This window comes from Capra hircus, chromosome 11 (assembly GCF_001704415.2).
Source record: "Capra hircus breed San Clemente chromosome 11, ASM170441v1, whole genome shotgun sequence".
NCBI lineage: Eukaryota > Metazoa > Chordata > Mammalia > Artiodactyla > Bovidae > Capra > Capra hircus.
Genome location: NC_030818.1, coordinates 56,936,060 through 56,958,121, shown reverse-complemented (window position 1 = coordinate 56,958,121; position 22,062 = coordinate 56,936,060). Strand labels below are relative to the sequence as shown.

The window sequence follows — 22,062 nt, the reverse complement described above, 5'->3', positions numbered from 1 at the left end:
CATGAATTGATTCTTGTAGAGGAAGATGGGAAGTACCAATTGGTAGTTGCCAGTAGTACCACTGAAGTCTTATTTTCATTTAGATCTATAGCCCTTTATGGGCTATCATTTTCAGTAATGACAGATAGTAAAGTCACACAGAGAAATTAACTTAACTTAAAACCACACTTAGGAGCTATTGCATCACAAAGCATCCAATCAATACTTTCAAATTACAAAATAAATGTAATCAAATTTCTCTCACTAAAATTATTGAAGACTATTATGCCAGTGGGCTTCCCTGGTGGCTCAGTGGTAAAGAATTTGCCTGCTAGTGCAGGAGACATGGGCTCAATCCCTGGGTCAGGAAGATCCCTTGGAGGAGGAAATGGCCATCCATTCCTCCTGGTAAATCTCATGGACAGAGGAGCCTGGGTGGGTTACAGTCCATTGGGTTGCAAAAGAGTCAGACAGGACTTAGCAACTAAATAAACAAACAACTACAACAACAACAAAACCCAATTATACCATTAGTCAATATCATAGATATTTTTAAAACTTTGTTTAGTTCTTGTATTCACACATTGTTCATGCTTTATAACATAAATAACATCACAATTGTCATATATATATAATTTGTAAATAAATACACCAATAAGAAAGATGGATAGTCACTTTTTAGAAATGGAATGATCAAAAAGTTTGAAAAGAGTGTTCTAAACATACTTACACTACCTGGAAAACTGCATTTCTATACATTAAATGATATGGAGTCTCATTCCCTTTTCCTATAGTAAAATCTAATATTTCTAAGAGCTACATCTCAAAAGGAAAACTTTAAACTCAACACCTCCTTGGTCATTCCCCACCAAATTGCTTTCAGAAAATGGAGTATCTAATGAACGGATGACAGCAGGAAAAGGGGGCACCAACCTTCCACCTGGCTCACACATAAACAACTGTTTCATTTTCTAGAGCTACAGAACCCTCGTTTCTGAGTCCGCAAATGGAAAATGTGATTTACAGTATCCTTGCAGTATGGTGATAGTTTCAAGAGCAGATTTCTGGGCAGCTTCTGAGACACACATTTGTTTTGTTTTTCTCTTTTTGAACCAGGTGCCTTTATTAGAGCATCATTCCAATGTTTCAAATTATGTTGATTATCAGCTTTATAGCTTAGCATTGAGAGCATTTGTGTTTTTGTTGCAGTTATTGTCATGTCTTCAATAGAATTTTAGTAATAAAAAGAGAGAATAAGCAATTGGAGGAAGATAAAGGAATAGAGCACTGGGAATGTATATTAGTGCTTTACTGTTTCCTGTAAACATTTCCAGTATGTTTCTGCAAAGTTAATTGTTTAAAGATATTTTCTTGAAGAAGCTTTCCCATATGAGATAATCCTAACTGCATTAAACTAATTAAAAAGTTGTCCCAAACTGATTCATCTCAGTTAAGATTCAGAACATAAATGACAAATTTTCCAGTGTAGACCTTTTTCTTTTAGCTTCAGAAGTCACCAACAGTAGGGAAAACAATCACATCAAAAAAATCAAGATTTTACATAACGCCATTCACCTTTTTAAAAACTCCATCTTACCTGCTTTAAGAGTTAATAAAGATGAAATATTTATATTTCAATGAGCATTTCTCCCTTCATCCCTTTTTATCTTTAATTTGGCCCTGCAGGGTGAAAACTGCTTTGAGCTATGTTACTGATCTCTGAACTTCATAGAAGAGTGATATTACATAATCTCAATCAGAAATCTGCTCCAAATTAGGAAAAAAAAAAAAAAAAAACAGAAATATATCCCAGGAGAAAAATCCAAATATCAGACCCAAGTTGGTCTGAAAAGTAATTCAATTAAAATTTGAGTTTTTCAGACATCTGAAACAGAATGGCCTGAACTATTTATCCATCACTTTCAGGTCCATCCTTAACAAAATAAGAAGTTTGTTTTAGGTAGCTTTTAATTTCCTCTTTTAGTGTTTTTTTTTTTTTTTCTTTTTTCACCCAAGTGTCCATTCCTTTGCAGACCCCTTTTTAATATAGTTTTTCTCAAAGTGAAAGTGAAGTCACTCAGTCGTGTCCGATTCTTTGCGACCCAGTGGACTGTAGCCTTCCAGGCTCCTCAGTCCATGGGATTCTCCAGGGGATCTTCCAACACAGGGATCAAGCCCGGGTCTCCCACATTGGAGGCAGAAGCTTTAACCTCTGAGCCACCAGGGAAGTTTCTCAAGGAGACACTAATTAGAACCCAGTTCCTCTTGAGAACATCAAATTAGAATTAATTTGGCATATATTTGGAACCCAATGTCACAATGTATTACTTTATTGATGCTATAAAATTTTAATAGGAAGTGGGATTAAAACTCCCAAAGATTAACAATACCCTTAAAGTTGCAGTGCTTAAAACTGCCAGATACAGAGGTACAACCTTAAATCTTCTTTCTCAAATTCTAGAATATATTGTTATGTTATTTCCCCATAGAAGTATTTTAGGAGAATATTTCAAAGTTGCAAGCTCTATTTCATTTGCCCTCAAATCATATATAGCCGCTGACAGAATGTGAACACTGTGAAGTCTAACTACTCAGGTGTAAACCGCAGCCCTGACACTTGCTAGTTACATGAATTTGGGCAAATTGTATTTAAATTCTCTGAACCTCCATAGGCCAAGCAAGAAAATTATGCATAGAACACAGTATCTGTCCTGGAGAAGGAAATGGAAACCCACTGCAGTATTCTTGTCTGGAGTATTCCATGGACAAAAGAGCCTGGCAGTCCATGGGGTCACAAAGAGGTGGACATGACTGAGTGACTATCACTCACTTGTAGTATCTGTTCAAAAATTTACTAAGAGAATTGTGAAGTAATTTATGTAAAACATTTAACACACTACCAACCACATAAAAAACTCTCAGCAAGTCATGAGCTTTAGAGATATATTAGAGCTAAAAGAATATACATTTTTAAACTGCTGTATCCCCAGACCTTCACCCAGCCTAGTCACTGGAACAAATGAGAAACTCAATAGCTATTTGTAGAATGAATGAATGAATGAATGCATTGTCTTGTCCAAATGAGCTGTTTGTTGAAAACAGTAATAAAATTACATGAGATTTTGATTGATTCCTTGTCATGAATCTCTTCCAGATGCTTGAAACATATGGCTGTTCAATAAATATAATTTAACGTGCTGAAGCTTATGAAGCCATGAAGAGTTAATAGCCTTTTAGCATGGGTATTCCATATTAAATCCTGTTAGTTTCTCTTTCACCAAGATGTATGTTAGAAAAAATGCGATATTTTTGAAAATTTTATTGAATTTTGCACATTATAACTTCATGAAATAAAACTGGTATGTCTAAAGTCTATGAATTATTTTTATGACCCTGGTTAATGGTGGTTTAAGAACACATGTGTTTTAGCATCACCTGAGTATAATGTATACAAGTATAGTGTCTTGGCAAGTCAGATAATAATGTTAAGTGGTATTAAAGATTGTATGTTTCATAAATCCCTCTTTGTTTAATTTTTACTTTTATGGGGCTCCCCTGGTGGCTCAGATGGTAATGAACCTGCTTGCAATTCAGGAAACCTTGTTCAGTCCCTGGGTTGGGAATATCCCAGTTCATCCCAAATAGATTTTGCATAATATTTACTTTTATTACTCAAAATTTATTTGGGATGAACTGGATGCATGCCAGCCTGTCATTAAGAATAAATTCATTTTCTCCAAGCTTATGACATAATTTTTTCATTACATACAAAAATGACTTCATTTGGTAACTGGCCTAACTATCTAAGGAACTCCAAATAGATGACAATAATAATATTAACATTTTTGACAAGGAAATGTTATCAACTTAAATGATACAACTCTAAAACACCTTAAATCACAAGCCTAGTTAGATGAACTAGGCTAAGCTAAGCTAAACTAAGTCACTTCAGTCGTGTCCAACTCTGTGCGACCCCGTAGACAGCAGCCCACCAGGCTCCACCGTCACTGGGATTCTCCAGGCAAGAACACTGGAGTGGGTTGCCATTTCCTTCTCCAATGCATGAAAGTGAAAAGTGAAAGTGAAGTCACTCAGTCATGTCCAACTCTTAGCGACCCCATGGACTGTAGCCCACCAGGCTCCTCCATCCCTGGGATTTCCAGGCAAGAGTACTGGAGAGGGGTGCCATTGTCTTCTCTGAGTTAGATGAACTACTAGTATCTATTTACTTTTGGTAGGAAATTGCATGACTTGAGTACCCTTGGTAAGCAATTGAGAATATATGCTGTTAAAAAAAAAAAAAAAAACAACTATAGACTATAATTAGCATGGGTAAATCTTACAACATAAATTTTTGTGCTCCCAATCATCCATAATTATTTCTAAAGATGACTCTGTCCACAGATGTTGCTGGGATTTAATTCTACACTGAATCATATTGGTCAGTCATTTCTTACTGATTAGCCTCCTGAATTTGTACAAGAGTAAGCCTGCCTCTCCTTGCTTTCTATTTATCACTAAGTTATATGACTATTTTGTTAATCAGAAGCCTTGCATAGCTGCACTCTAGATTTTGACAAAGAGCATAATCTGCAATTTCAGCCACCCACATCTTGGAAAGCTTCAGGAAAGACAGACAATGTTAAAGAAGGTTGCTCAAAATAAAGGATGTACATTCTTTTATCTATGTATTTCAAATTTTACCTTTAGGGAGAGTTAGGCTAAGGATGTTGCAAATCTGCTCTAAGATATCTGACCTGTTGTTGTTAAGTTTCTTTTTCAGTTTATGTTTAACAATGAGGAATATTATAAAGGACAACTTTGCTATGGCTCATTATGCTGTTAACATATCAAGTATCTGGGACAAAAAAGAAATTTAAAAATTAAATAATGTATTTCATTATATACTTTATATAAGTATATAAATATTTAAAATTATATATATATATGTATATATACATATATATTCACTCAATCATGTCTGACTCTTTGTGACACCATGGACTGTAGCACGCCAGGCTCCTCTGTCCTCCACTATGGCCCAGAGTTTGCTCAAATTAATGTCCACTGAGTTGGTGATATTATCTAAACATCTCATCTTCTGCTGCCAATTTCTTTTGCCTACAATCTTTCCCAGTATCAAGGTCTTTTATCTACTAATTACTTAAAAAAAAACCCAAATATCTAAACCAGCATTTGACTTGCTTTTGACACACAACTGATTATAGCCCTAAGTCTTAAAACCAGGATGTCTAAAATTAATCATGACTTTGCCCCTCCAAATCTGTTTATCCTTCTAAGTTTCCTAAGTAAAATGTCCTAAGCCCCAAACTAGAAAATCATTCTAAACCAGCAGTCACTTCATTGCCCATATTCAACTAACTACCTAGTTATGACATCTGCATTTTCTAAACATTTCCCAAATCTACCATCTCTACATTAACCTCAACTGCTACAGCTAAAGGCAGAAGCATTTCTCTCTACCATTATGATAACATCCCCTAAACAGTCTCCTGGTCTCCACTAAAGCTTCGTCTCAATCCATTCTACAGTCTGCAAAATAATGTGATTTCTTCATGTAAAAGGAATGAAGACCTTGTGCTGGATAACATGAGCAGACCAAGAAAGTGAACCCAAGCCACTAGTAGAATGCACTGAGCAACAGAGAATGATAAAAGACAATTCTGAAGAGTTTGGGCCAGATCAAATAATGCAGGGCTTTATAGTTAAGGACTTCAGTATTTATTCTCAGAAAGGATTGTGTTAACAAATTTTAACTAAGTAAACAACATGACTATTTCTGAAATATATTCAGCAACAGTGGAGTCCACTTTGTGGCAGTAACCTAGAAAGAAAGGTATGAAGCTGTATATTAGAAGGAAAGAAAAAAACTATTTAGACAATCTTATCCCTTTAAACTGAATATTCATTGGAAGAACTAATGCTGAAGCTGAAACTCCAATACTTTGGCCACCTGATGCAAAGAACTAACTCATTGGAAAAGTCTCTGATGCTGGGAAAGATTCAAGGCATGAGAAGGGGACAATAGAAGATGAAGTGGTTGGATGACATCACTGACCCAATAGATATGAGTTTGAGTAAGCTCCAGGAGTTTGTGATGAACAGGGAAGCCTGGTGTGCTGCTGTCCATGGGGTCGCAAAGAGTTGGACTCAACTGAGCAACTGAACTGACTGACTGATACTTTTAAAAATAATGAATCAAAACACATATATTGAGCTGTTGTTCACAAATAACTTTCTGTCAAAGAAGTGATGACCCAAAAATTGTGAAAATATTTGTGTAGATAGATGGAGACCATTTAGATTGCTATTTCATTAAATAAATGAGGAGTGTATGGTATCTCATATTATGGTGGTGATGGCTAAGACAGAGTCAAATGGGTTAATAAAAGAGATATTCATAAAGAGTCACTTCCTCATTATGATCTAAGTTAAAATGGATTGTGTTGTTATTCAGTTGCTAAGTCATGTCTGACTCTTTGCAACCTCATTGACTGTAGCATGCAACCATTCTCTGTCCTTCAATATCTCCCAGAGTTTACTCAAACTCATATCCCTTGAGTAGGTGACACCATCCAACCATCTCATCTTCTGTCACCCCCTTTTCCTCCTGCCCTCAATCTTTCTCAGCATCAGAGTCTTTTCCAATGAGTTGGCTCTTTGCATCATGTGGTCAAATTATTGGAGCTTCAGCTTCAGAAGTAGTCCTCCCAATGAATATTCAGGGTTGATTTCATTTAGAATTCACTAGTTTGCTCTCCAGGCTTCTATCCAAGGGACTCTCAAGAGTTTTCTTCAGCAGCACAATTTGAAAGCATCAATTCTTTGGTGTTCAGCCTTCTTTATGGTCTAACTCTCACATCCCTACATGACTACTGGAAAAGCTATAACTTTAATTATATGTACCTTTGTCAGCAAAGTGATGTCTGTACTTTTTACTATGCTGTCTAGGTTTATCATAGGTCTTCTTCCAAGGAGTAAATGTCTTTTAATTTTGTAGCCACAGTCACTATTTTCAGTGATTTTGAAGCCCAAGAAAATAAAATCTGTTACTGTTTCCACTTTTTCCCCATCTATTTGCCATGAAATGATAGGACCAGATGCCATGATCTTAGTTTTTGAATGTTCAGTTTGAGCCAACTTTTTAACTCTCTTCTTTCTCTCTCATCAAGAGACTCTTTAGTTCCTCTTCACTTTCTGCCATTAAAGTAGTATTATCTGCATATCTGAGGTACTTGGTATTTCTCCTAGTAATCTTGATTCCAGCTTGTGAGTCATCCAGTCTGGCATTTCCCATGCATAGAAGTTAAATAAGCAGGGTGACAATACACAGCCTTGACATACTACTTTCCCAATTTTGAATGAGGCATTTGTTCCATGTCCAATTCTAACTATTGCTTCTTGCCCCATGTGCAAGTTTCCCCAGAGGCAGGAAAGGTGGTCTGACCTCCCCACCTCTTTCAAAAATTTCGACAGTTTGTTGTTATCCACAGTCAAAGTTTGGCATAGTCAGTGAAGCAGAAGTATATATTTTTCTAGAATTTTCTTGCTTTTTCTGTGATCCAGCAGATGTTGGAAATTTGTTTTATGGTTCCTCTGCCTTTTCTAAATTCAGCTTTCTCTTCTGGAAGTTCTCAGTTCGTGTAACGCTGAAGCCTAGCTTGAAAGATTTTCAGTATTACCTTGCTAGCATGTAAAGTGAGCACAGCTCTATGGTAGTTTTAACACTATTTGGCATTGTCTTTCCTTGGGATTGGTATGAAAATTGACATTTTCCAGTTCTGTGGCCACTGCTGAGTCTTGGAAATTTGCTGGCATATTGAGTGCAGCATATAAATGGCATCATTTTTAGGATTTTAAATATCTTAGCTGAAATTCCATCACCTTCACTCATTCATAGCAATACTTCCTAAGGCCATTTTACTTTATGCTCCAGGATGTTTGGCTCCAGGTGAGTGACCATATCATCATGGTTATCTAGGTCTTTAATAATTTTTTTATACTTCTTTTGTATATTCTTTCCACCTTTACTTAATCTCTTCTTCTTGTTATGTCCTTGCCATTTCTTTCATTTATTGTGCCTATCTCTGTATGCAATGTTCCCTTGGTATCTCCAATTTTCTCGAATATATCTCTCATCTTTCCTATTTGTGGGGAGAGAGTAAATTAGCCAAGATGGCATGTTCAGGCTCTGTTGCCATAGCACTGCACATGTGTGTCACGAGTTACTCGCTTGGTCACGAGCTACTTTGTGCTTTACATATGTAGGAGCTTTATCCATAAAGTGAGGGGAATTACTGCTGTGTCATGGCTGTGTCTGTCATGAGAGGAGAGGATATGCTGTGAATGCTGCTACAGCTATTTCATCAGTCAGGAGGAAATATTGTTATGGTTACTGTGTCATCCAGGAGAGAGGTTGTGTGTAGTTATGTTGTGTTATGTTATTCTGCTGCTCCAGCTGTTGTGCCAGCCAGAAGAGAATAGATGTGTCTGCAGTTCCTAAGGCTCCTGGCATCTTCTTCTGGCCTCTTAGCTTGCACCTTGCCTACCCTGGATTCAGCAAGTAGTGTGGACAGTGAGATACAGCAAAACAACTGGCATCAAAAACAGGATCAGCAATACACTATTCTGTTGTTTTCCTCTATTTGTTTACATTGTTATCTTAAGAAGGCTTTCTTATCTCTCCTTGCTATTCTCTGGAACTCTGCATTCAATTGAGTTTATCTTTCCCTTTCTCCTTTGCCTTTTGTTTCTCTTCTTTTCTCAGCTATTTGTATGGCCTCTTCAGACAACCATTTCTCCTTCTTGCATTTCTTTTGCTTTGGAGTGGTCTTGATCACCACCTCCTGGATAATGTTACAAACATCTGTCCATAGTTCTTCAGGCCTGTACCAGATCTAACCCCTTGAGTCTATTTGTCACCTCCTCTGCATAATCATAAGGGATTTGATTTAAGTCATACCTGAATAGCCTAGTGGTTTTCCCTACCAGCTTTATTTTAAGCATGAATTTTCCAATAAAGAGTTGATGATTTGAGCCACAGTCAACTTCAGATCTTGTTTTTGCTGAATGTACAGAGCTTCTCCATCTTTGGCTTCAAAGAATTCAATCAATCTGATTTCATTATTGACCGTTTGGTGATATCCATGTGGTTTAAAATAGATTACAAAAGCACTGAAATGTTTTCTAGTGATAGTAAACACCACTTTGACACCCAGAGTTCAGGAAGGTTAAGGTTTAATGATTTTGTGCCTTTTAGATTATGTTTATCATACTGCTTTGGAAATCAGAAAATATAAGAAATTGAGAATAAAACTTGAAAAGCTTATAAAGTTAACAATAATATCAAAAAAGAATTAGAAAAGTCATCTGAATCTTCAGACTTGTAACAATGAAGAAAGATGGCTAAGAGTCAATCTAGCTAAGCTCTAAGTAACAATTTAAGAGTTTTATAGTAGTAAACAGCCTTATTTGTTCCACAGTCAAGTTTTGGACTTATTTTTCTTACTGATTTTCTTGGATATTTACTAGCCATTTGTTGTTACAGATGTTCTACTGTGTCAAATTGTATAGAAACTTTAAAATATTTATGATATTACCCCTTTCTTTAAAATCCCTCTAAAATTTTCCCATTTGACATAATACACTTATGTTTCTAAAATCTCTAAAAAGTAAAGAGATTTGTTTTGATTTGTGAAACAAAATAATAATTCTTATTTCTTCTAAATCTACCTTAATTATTTTATATTGCTTTGCAATTTTTTACATTTTAATAAATGCACAATAGATGATTGGAACCCAGAACAGGAGATCTGTTAATATTTTGAACTATATATAAAAAGATATTTTATTAAAATAAATTTATGCTATATTATGTGTAGAAAAAAATCCTATAAAATACTGTTGCAGAAACCAGTAATCGAGAAACCAAGCACCACACTTAAAGAGTTGGAAAACAGGTTTATAATGCTGGCGGGCCCAAAGGAGTTAACACTCCGAGCTCTGAACCCTGAACAAACGGGTTACAGAGTTTTTATAGACCGACTATAGTGGGCAATACTTGCTGCTAATAGGCTGGTTTAAACTAAGGGGTTTCACGTGTGCAGGGACAGCAGTCAAGACAGGGAGGGGGCTGCCTGACCTTTACAAGGACAGGCATGATTAAGCAGGTTTGCAGGGGCTGGGCAATTGCAAAGAACAGGGCAAGGGTGAGTGAGATAAGCTCCAGTTCCTAGTATTCTAAGTCCCCACTTTCTGAAACTACATGATCTATGTGATCCAGACTTTGCAAGGAGCAAGTTGAGTTACAGGGCAGAATGAACAGGAGGTTATGTAAAATTTTAATTTTTCCTCTTCAATGCAAGCTCTTCACACCTTAGAATGTTCATAGGGAAAGATAATCCACAGAAAAACCACATGTTATTTTAAAGGACTTTCATATTTACAACCACAAATTTATCAATATTTTACTTTTGTTTGAATTTTTATATATTATCCTCTTTTAGTCATTAACCTGATGAGTAAAATAAGCAAGGTTTTAAAAAAAAGATTACCTTGTTTATATTTATTATCATATTTGCGGAAATACATCTAGGACAGCAATTCTATAAACTTACCCCCTGTGTATTATTTTGAATTAATTCAAAACTGCCTTTTAAGTAAGTTAAAAACTGAAACTTTATTTCATATCATCTTGTATTCATTATTCTCACTGTAAAAATGGTACACTTAGAAAAAGCATATTTGAATATAATTCTCCTGAATTGTTTTCAAAACCATACTTACAATTTATGATAATACCTTTTCAAAATGCCAGTTAATATTTTTAAAGTTTTTGAGTAACATATTTATAGCTTTTACAGAAGTACAGAATTCAAATATTAAGTATATTTCAAATTTCAGCTCTTTATGAAAATCAATATGAGTGCAGAGATAAATGACATTTCAGTAGCACGCTGGAGGTTTGTCAGTGAACCTTTTCAAACTATTCACATTATTTTCTGATGGCAAAGACATCTCAAAAGAAGTGTGATATGGTCTATGAATACCATCAAACCTCCTTGCTGTCTTACATTCAGCAATCGATGGTAGATTTGCTTTTCATGACAAGATGAATATATTCCAAATGCAGCTGTTATAAAAGTAGCTGACATTATGAATAAGAAATGGGAAGAAGGGCATTTCCATTGAAACTAATTTTAGGGAACCAGACAGGCATCAGTTTTACTCAGAAGAGTGAAGGGTTATCTGAAAATGCCGATATAGATTGTGTGAAAACTGCCAGTGTCCCTTTATTAGCCACAGGTTTCTAGGCATGCTAGATTAACTTTAAAATTCTGTTCACAGAATCTTGGGAACTTTCTTGATCTCATGACGCCTGATAGCTGTATGAGAGCAGGTAAAACAATGCCTCCAGCTCCAGTTAGTATAAACTTTGAAAATAGTACACATATATAATGTCTACCTGTTCACAACATATTATTGAGATACCCTTCATGCATCATTCATTATCACTGAACATAAAGCTATAGAAGTCACAGAATGTGCTTTTAGGAGAGTGCAAGGAAGAGTTTATCATGACTACAAATTCCAGATCAAAGGTGCTTTCCCACAAGATGATGTTGATCCGAAAGATTTTCACCAAATATACTCAAAGGTTTAGTGTAGTGCACTTGAAAATATTATAATAAATAAAAGAATATATCAGCAGGTAAACCAATTATATAATATATAATCAAATTTAAGTATTAGAGGTAGCATACAATATCTGAGGTGAAAATATTCTCTGGATAAACTGTATAGTAGAATGGTAAAGACTTAGTGAACTTGAAGATAGATTAACAAAAATTATTCTACCTAAAAAAAAAAGATTCAAAAACAACTGAAACCTTTGAGACAAGGTTCAGGGATCCTTACGAGGCAGTAAGAAAAGACTGACTGAATATTTGTCAATTGTGTAAGTAACATATATTACACACATACATACATACTGTCTATATGTAAAGTATAATTGGTAGTAAGGCCTAGAAGAAGATAAATTTCCTTGATAGCTCAGTTGGTAAAGAATGCACATGTAATGTTGATTCAATTCCTGAGAAGAGAGACAATAGGTCAAAAAAATATTGTATTTAAAGAATATCAGGCAAAATGTTCCCAAATTTAGTGAAATTTTTAAATAACAATAAAAAAAGAGCTTTGCTTTCCCTAGATAAACTACACTTGGTCATGATATTGTTTGCTTTGAAATTCTGATAATTTAAAATATAGATATCTGTGCTTATGACAAATATTAGTCTATTTTTATTTTCCTGTAATGTCGTTAGTGTGATTATCTGAGAGATTCTGACCTTGTTAAGGACAGTTGAAAATTGTCCCCTTCTTATCTGTGTTCATAGTTTTTGTAGAATAAGTATTGCTTCCTTTATAAATATTTTATAAAATTAGGCAGAATTTTCCATCAAATCCAGGACTTTTATTTATTGAGATGAATTTATTTCTTTAATATATAGTACTTATGTATCTATTTTTAATGTGAAATATGATACTCTGTCTTTTGAGAATTTTCTATTTTATAAAAATTATGAAATTTACAGACACAGAGTTGTTTTTAATATTCATTAATTCTGTTTACTCTTTCTATGGTAGAGATAGACTCAATTTTATTTTTAATATTTATGATCTGTGCTTTTTTTTCCCTTGGTTAAAGCGGTTAGAGGTTTATCAATTTCATTAATTATTTTTCACAGAACCAGGTTTGGTTTATTAATATTTTGTATTGTGCTTTTAATTTTCAGTTTCTGCTCTTATATTTACTATTCCCTTCCTTATTCTTGCCTTGAGTTTAATTTGCTCCTCTTTTTCCAGTTTCTTGATGTGGGACCTTAGATCAATGAATTGAGACCTACGTGTCTTTGTAACATAAGCCTGAAATGTTATAACTTTTCAGTTATGATGACTTTACCAAATGAAGATATGTTGTATCTTCATTTTCAACCAACTCAAAATATATTCTAATTTCTCTTGTGATTTTATTTTTGAACCGTGGTGTATTTAGAAGTGTGTTGTTTTAACTTAAAATATTAGTATTTGAGATTTTCCATAAATTTAGGTATTATCAATATTTAGCTTAATCTGTTTTAATCTGGGGAAAAACACTTCAAATATTTTAATTTTTTTCAATTTGCTAAGCTTTGTTTTACGACTCAGAAAAATGTTCTGTTTGTGAATGTTCCAGGTGAACATATTTTAAAATGCATATTTGGCTGCTGTGGGTGGAGTGTTCTGCACATGTTAACTGATAAGTCTTTAGGGTTGTTCAGGGCTTCTATACATATAAACACACTGATTTTTTATGTACTAGTTCTACTGTTATTCTACTAATTACTGAAAGGTAATGTTAAACAGGGAGTTAGGCATAAGCAAGGATGTGTGGCCTAGCTAAAAAAGATTCAAGCTGATATCTAAACCCCACCCTAGACACGCCCCAACGTGGCCCAGAAGAGCTTGCAGATACGATACAAAATAAGCATAGAGATGGGTCCAACTCTGACGCCTGCACCCTAGATGCACAGTGGATGCAAATAACTACAGGGGCTTCTCCAACTCCCGCATATGCACCTTTGACGCACAGCTGTGTCCTCAGGTGGCCTTGGGCAGCAGGGAGCCAATTAAAGGTTCATAAATATTCTATACATGCATACATATGATTATAACAGATTGAATTATGGGAAAGACATGTACAATAGAGCTGTGGTTATGTAACTTGAAGAAAAAGTGAAAGTCACTCAGTCATGTCCTACTCTTTGCGAACCCATGGACTAAGTCCATGGAATTCTCTACTCACAGGAGTGGGTAGCCTTTCTCTTCTCCTGGAGATATTCCTGACACAAAGATTGAACCCAGGTCTCCCACATTGCAGGCAGATTCTTTACCAACTGAGGCACAAGGGACTTACAAGATTACTGGAGTGGGTAGCCTATCCCTTCTCCAGTGGATCCTCCCTACCCAGGAATCAAACTGGGATCTCTTTCATTACAGACTGTCAATCAAAACTCTCAGTCCATGCCCACCTGAATGAACATCTAAAAGCCCTGTCTTGAAAAACCTTCATACCTCATCATTCGGGCGCCAGAGCCTCTCTTGGCTTGGTCCACCTCTCTGCTGAGGTGTTCTTTATGTTCTTCCTTCAATAAACCAGGGTCCAGTGCCTCTCTTGGCTTGGCCCATCTCCCCCTTGAGCTGTTTTTCCAGTTGTTTCATTAATAATCTTGTTTTTGCCATGGGTAAGACCTCAGATTCCTCTTTGTATCCTTACCAAGAACAGAGGCCCACAGGGAAGGGTCCTTTTCCATGCTCCCTCTATCCACTAATAAGTAACTGCACATATCATAATGGATTTGTCTATTTTTCTTTGCATTCTTTCCGTTTTGCAATTTTGAGAATTTTTTCTTAGTTGCTTTCACTTTTAATGTTGTTATATATTCATTGGAAATTTATTTCTTTATCCTTGAATAATGATCTTCTGGACCTAGTACTTTTTATATTAAAATCTGTTTCTTCCCATATTAATATAAATATCCCAGCTTTTTAAAAGAGTAGATTGGATTTTTCCATCATTTCAGTTTAACTCATGTATATCTTTACAATTAAAGTGGATTTCTTATAAATAGCATATAGGTGGATTTTTTTCCACTTTTAAAATCTTTACCTTTTATTGGAGTGTTTAGACAAATAACTTTAATGGAGTCATTGAGGCTCTTGATTAAAATTTATCTAACTGCTGGTTGTTTTTTTGTTAGTCGCATCGGATTTTGTCTTTTGTGTTCTTTTGGATGGATTATTTTTAATTTCTTTTTTCTCCACAGTTGTCTTAAATTTTTTCTCTTTTAAAAATTGTAGGGGCCCCATGTGGTCCGGGCATGCCGAGTGGAGATGACAGCGGCCTGAGCGGGAACCAGAGTACCACTACAGAATGGTGCTGAGTAGCCTAGTGGAACTTTGGTGGCCAAGGGCAGGGCTGGAAAAGGGTCTGGCCCAGTGGAACCATGGCAGCAAAGCTGCCAGGTCCTTCATGATGAAAGATTTGGAGACACTTCTATCTCCATTGTATAGTTGATAGTTTGGGTGGTGAAGAGATAGATGGCTGACAGTATCAAAAATTTCTTCAGGGCCTTCCCAGGGGAATCAAAGACTCCATCTGGGGAATTTCTATTAATACCATCTCAAAGCTAGATGCTTGAATTCAGCAAGAGAGAGAGGAACAGTGGAAAAAGAACAAGCAGGATCCTGGTTCAGAGGAGAGTCCAGAGTATAGTAAGGAAGCAGGAGTGTGAACCATATATTGTCAGTAGAATTTTTCAGTGCTGTACTTAGAATAGTGGCGTTGTTTTGGTTCAGTCTCCTCTTGTTTTATTGAGTGTTTGTTCCTGTGCTTCAGTCAGTAATGGCCCAAATTACTGGTGACCCATCATGACATGGGAACGTTTGTTTGCAGTTGGAATGCCTCCTCACATCAAATTTCAGTGTTCTTTGGATGCTTCTCCTGTTTGTGTTTAGCAAAGCTGGGAACCCTATTTTGTTTCAGGATGTAGCTGAGCTGGCATTTGAGGTATCAGAGAGGAAGCCTCACTCACTCCCTAGCATCAGCTGAATAATAGCTGATATGCTCTTCAACCTTGTGCTGCGGGCTCTCTTCCTCCTCCAGAGGATGTTTGTGAGTCTTTTTCCCATCTATCTTGCTGGTCAGTTGGTTGGCCTCCTGTATATATCTCTTCTCTACTCACTACACTGCTTCAAATATCATTGGTTCAATAAAGGAACTGAAATACATCAGAGGTTGTCAAACATAAAAGAAATTGGCTTTACTACTTTGGATTCAGTTTGCCCTTGGTTTTCTCACAGCGATGAAGTCCTCCTACACAGTAATGGATGTCTCTTGTCTGTCCTCTTTCCTTTATTCATTTTCAGCACCAATGAAGCAAAGATCTCTGCAAAAGCATATCTTTTCCAATTGCACCACTTCTCCTTGGTCGTTGTCTTAAGCAGCAGAGTCCTCCATAAGATGGTCTACCTGCAGTCTGCCCTCAGTAGCTCCACTTCTGCAGAGAAGTTCCCCTCACCTCACCCATCTCCTGCAAACTCAAGTTGCTGCTGGTCCCTGGAGTCATCTGCCATCCTGTGGAGGTGGGTGGGACAGCAAAGACTCCCTGGCAATTCTTTACCTTGTTCACCTCTCCAACCAAGGAAGGCAGGACCCACCGTGCCAAGGGCCCTATGCACATTCCCATCCCTCTGAGGAATGGGTATTTTTTTCTCTGGTGCAGGTAAGGCAGAATCTCCCTGCATGGATTTTAAACACCAGTGAAAAGTGAAAGGACCACAAGTTTTTCTGCAGCTCTTTTCTAGCATTGGCCAGCCCCACATCTGGACTAATTTCAGGACTTTTCCTCTCTGTGCCATTTAACCTCTCACTTGTCTTTCCTGTCTTCAGCCACACTTGGAAGAATGGATTTTTGTAATTCTAGCCATTGTATTCTGTGGACCTGTTATTTTTGTCTTCTGTGAAGCACATATATTGGATGCGGGAGGTAAAAGAAACTCTGCTGCTTCATATCACTCCCTTTATAGCCATCACTGTCTTGTTTTCCATAACTTGGGTTAGATTTTGATTTCTTGCTCCACTGCAAAAAAAGAAAAATTAAAAAAAAAATGAGACTGAGGAGACTGCACAGAATTAAAGATCTCACAGTCAGATTTGCTGGGTTTTGAGGAATGATTTTCCTTCTTTGCCTTGAAAGAGAAAAAACTTTCCCCCCACCCCTAGTTGTACATTTAAAGATCCTCCAACTGTAAACGTGAAGAGTGAAAGTGTTAGTCTCTCAGTTGTGTCTGACTGTTTGCAACCCCATGGACTGTGGCCCACCAGGATCCTCTATCCATGGAATTTTCCAGCCTAGAATGCTGGAGTGAGTAGCCGTTCCTTTCCTCAGGGATCTTCTTGACCCAGGGATTGAACCTAGGTCTCCTGCATTGCAAGTGGATTCTTTGCTGCAAATAGAAGCAAATGTAATTTTAATTACATTTCCAAAATCTTTGTTGCCTTATATTGTTGTTGTTCAGCCACTAAATTGTATCCGACTCTTTGCAACCCCATGGACTGCAGAACATCAGGCTTTCCTTTCCTTTACTATCTCCCTGAGTTTGCTCAGACTCATGTTCGTAGTGATGCTTTCTAAGGCCCACTTGACTTCACATTCCTGGATGTCTGGCTCTAGATGAGTAATCACACCATCGTGATTATCCAGGTCGTGAAGATATTTTTCGTACAGTTCTTCTGTGTATTCTTGCCACCTCTTCTTAATATCTTCTGCTTCTGTTAGGTCCATACCATTTCTGTCCTTTATCGAGCCCATCTTTGCATGAAATGTTCCCTTGGTATCTCTAATTTTCTTGAAGAGATTCCTAGTCTTTCCCATTCTGTTTTCCTCTATATTTTGCATTGATTGCTGAAGAAGGCTTTCTTATCTCTTCTTTCTATTCTTTGGAACTCTGCATTCAGATGCTTATATGTTTCCTTTTCTCCTTAGCTTTTTGCTTCTCTTCTTTTCACAGCTATTTGTAAGTCTTTCCCAGACAGCCATTTTGCTTTTTTGCATTTCTTTTCCGTGGGGATGGTCTTGATCCCTGTCACCTGTACAATGTCACAAACCTCATTCCATAGTTCATGAAGCACTCTATCTATCATATCTAGGCCCTTAAATCTATTTCTCACTTCCACTGTATAATCATAAGGGACTTGATTTAGGTCATACCTGAATGGTCTAGCCATTTTCCCTGCTTTCTTCAATTTCAGTCTGAATTTGGTAACAAGGAGTTCATGATCTGAGCCACAGTCAGCTCCTGGTCTTGTTTTTGTTGACTGTATAGAGCTTCTCCATCTTTGGCTGCAAAGAATATAATCAATCTCATTTAGGTGTTGACCATCTGGTGATGTCCATGTGTAGAGTCTTCTCCTGTGTTTTTGGAAGAGGGTTTTTGCTATGACCAGTGCATTTTTTTGCCAAAATTCTATTAGTCTTTGCCCTGCTTCATTCCGCATTCCAAGGCCAAATGTGCCTGTTACTCCAGGTGTTTCTTGACTTCCTTCTTTTGCATTCCAGTCCCCTATAATGAAAAGGACATCTTTGGGTGTTAGTTCTAAAAGTCCTTGTAGGTTTTCATAGAACCATTCAACTTCAGCTTCTTCAGCATTACTGGTTGGGGCATAGACTTGGATTACTGTGATATTGAATGGTTTGCCTTGGAAACGAAAAGAGGTCATTCTGTCGTTTTTGAGATTGCATCCAAGTACTGCATTTCGGACTCTTTTGCTGACCATGATGGCTATCCATTTCTTCTGAGGGATTCCTGCCCACAGTAGTAGATATAATGGTCATCTGAGTTAAATTCACCCATACCAGTCAATTTTATTTCACTGATTCCTAGAATGTTGATGTTCACTCTTGCCATCTCCTGTTTGACCACTTCCAATTTGCCTTGTTTCATGGACCTGACATTCCAGGTTCCCATGCAATATTGCTCTTTACAGCATCGGACCTTGCTTCTATCACCAGTCACATCCACAGCTGGGTATTGTTTTTGCTTTGGCTCCATCCCTTCATTTTTTTGGAGTTATTTCTCCACTGACCTCCAGTAGCATACTGACCTGGGAAGTTCCTCTTTCAGTATCCTATCATTTTGTCTTTTCATACTGTTCATGGGGTTCTCAAGGCATGAATATTGAACTGGTTTGCCACTCCCTTCTCCAGTGGACCACATTCTGTCAGACCTCTCCACCATGACCCGCCCATCTTGGGTTGCCCGGCAGGCATGGCTTGGTTTCATTGAGTTAGACAAGGCTGTGGTCCTAGTGTGATTAGATTGACTAGTTTTCTGTGAGTATGGTTTCAGTGTGTCTGCCCTCTGATGCCCTCTTGCAGCACCTACCATCTTACTTGGGTTTCTCTTACCTTGGGCGTGGGGTATCTCTTCACGGCTGCTCCAGCAGAGCACAGCCGCTGCTCCTTACCTGGGATGAGGGGTATCTCCTCCCTCCACCCTTCCTGACCTTCACCATGGGATGGCTCCTCCAGGCCCTCCTGCGCAGCACAGCCACCACTCCTTGGGTGTGGGGTTGCTCCTCCCGGCTGCCGTCTCTGGCCTCAGGCTCCGCCCCTGGCCTCGGACACCGGGTAGCTCTCGGCCAGGTTTAGTGCGCCTGCCACCGCAGGCTGCTATAAAGACCCTATCTCTAGATAAGATGACATTCTGAGATACCTGGGATTAAGATCACAACTCTTTTTTTTATTTGAGAGGAAGATATGATTCAACCCATAAATATATCTCTTCATGGTATTTTGGGAGAATTTTCTACTTATGTGAAAATAAATAAAATGAAGAATGCCAGGTCTTAAAATGCAAAACTGGTACCATAACATAAAATTCAATGTATAAAACATGCATTAATATTAATGTTCACAGTTTGTTCTCTCTTTCTCTTTTTTTTTCCTTTTGGTTTCATAGTGCAAAGAATCATCAGCTGGTATTGGTGAAACAGAAAAATAAAACAAAACCAAGACATAAGAAATTTCAAGTTGTTTAGCAACATCAAGTTGATTTTAAATAATTGTAGCATACAAAGGAAAACAAAATTTTCGCTGTCATGTTAAATATTTACATTACAATATCTATGATAAAAACAGTTTTAATACATACATACAAGCATTCAAATATATTTGACTCTCAAGTGTTAAAATTTGAAGAAAATATCAAGCTTTTTATTGTTCTGAATAGACAGTTTCTTTATATAACAAACACTCTAGTTTCTTAAATAGACTGTTTAAGTACTGATAGACCAAACTTTAGTAGATTCACAACAATATTCTTGCTTCTCAGGAAATAATATTCTTTACTTGATAAGATTTGACCCTTTCTCAGATAAGGGAAACTTTCCATTCATATGGTTTCAGTTGAAAACTTCTGAAGAATTTAGTCTAATGTATTTCTAGTCTGAGTCTTATACCTGGAGTGTTTTTCACCTCCCAGGCTCATATTGCTACAAATGTCCTGTTGTTACTTTACCGTGTGGGAAGATGTTCTTCTCAAAGTATTAATAACTAACCTTCTTATCTAACACAGTAAAAGGAAAATCACAAAAAGAAACATGTAGAATTTATTTCTCATCATTTTATCCCCAGAAATATATATATATAATATTTTTGTCCATTCTGACTAGGTGGTATCACTCAGAGACAACTTTGAGTTGAAGTTGAGTTTACCAGCTTAATTTATTTCTTTAGCTCATTATCCCTGAATGTAGATTTTTCTACATTCAAGGAGTATGAAAAAATGGTTGAAAAAGAGAAAGAAAGCAGGAAGAAAGGAAGAGGGAGGAGGAAAAGTATGAATCCCAACCTTCCTAGCAAAAATAATCAGGGCATAGAATCGGCTTATCTGCCTGTTCTTCTCTGAGACTGCCATTTCAGCCTCCCCTTTCTTTTTTTCTTTTTTTGAGTAGAATTTATATTATCAAATAAAATTGATTGAAATAAAAATCTATTTTCCCATTACCCAAAAAGTTGCAGAAATGTGCGTTTTTGTCATTGTGCATTTTTAGCAAGTGAGTCATTTATGCAATTGCTTAACTTTACTTGGGTTCCTAACCCAAATGAAGCACGCCAGCTGCGACGGACCTCGCAGAAGCATGGCCGAGAAGAGCTACCCCCACCCGAGGTCAGGGAAGCAGCCGGGAGGAGCTAACGCAAGCCTGAGGTCAGGGGCTGCAGCCGAGAGGAGCAACCCTACCTCCAATGAGCGGTGGCTGCCCGGGCACAGGAGGGCCGAGAGGAGCTACTCCACGTTCACAGTCAGGAGGGGAGGCAGTGAGGAGATACCCCTCCTCCAAGGTAAGGAGCAGCAGCTGTGCTTTGCTGGAACAACCATGAAGAGATACCTCACATCCAATTAAGAGAAACCCAAGTTAAGACGTAGGTGTTGCGAGAGGGCATCAGAGGGCAAACACACAGACACCATAATCACAGAAAACTAGTCAGTCTAATCACATGGACCACAGCCTTGTCTAACTCAATGAAACTAAGCCATGCCCTGTGGGGCCACCCAGGATGGGTGGGTTGTGGTGGAGAGGTCTGACAGAATGTGGTCCACTGGACAAGGGAATGGCAAGACACTTCAGTATTCTTACCTTGAGAACCCCATGAACAGTATGAAAAGGCAAAATGATAGGATACTGAAAGAGGAACTCCCCAGGTCAGTAGGTGCCCAGTATGCTACTGGAGATCAGTGGAGAAATAACTCCAGAGAGAATGAAGGGATGGAGCCAAAGCAAAAACAATACCCAGTTGTGGATGCGACACATGATAGAAGCAAGGTCGGATACTGTAAAGAGCAATATTGCATGGGGTCCATCAATCAAGGCAAATTGGAAGTGGTCAAACAGGAGATGGCAAGAGTGAACATCGACATTCTAGGAATCAAAGACCTAAAATGGACTGGAATGGGTGAATTTAATTCAGATGACCATTATATCTACTACTGTGGGCAGGAATCACTTAGAAGAAATGGAGTAGCCATCATGGTCATCAATAGTCTGAAATGTAGTACTTGGATGCAATCTCACAACAGAATGACCTCTTTTCGTTTCCAAGGCAAACCATTCAATATCACAGTAATCCAAGTCTATGCCCCAACCAGTAATGCTGAAGAAGCTGAAGTTGAATGGCTCTATGAAGACCAACAAGACCTTTTAGAACTAACACCCAAAAAAGATGTCCTTTTCATTATAGGGAACTGGAATGCAAAAGTAGGAAGTCAAGAAACACCTGGAGTAACAGGCAAAGCTGGCCTTGGAGTACAAAATGAAGCAGGGCAAAGACTAATAGAGTTTTGCCAAGAGAACGCACTGGTCATAACAAACACCCTCTTCCAACAACACAAGAGAAGACTCTACACATGGACATCACCAGATGGTCAACACCAAAATCAGATCGATTATATTCTTTGCAGCCA

At 37.5% G+C, this 22,062-nt stretch overlaps 1 pseudogene; it reads left to right on the top strand.

Annotated features, from left to right (window-relative positions):
- LOC102173752 lies at positions 15,139–20,796 on the top strand (annotated as a pseudogene).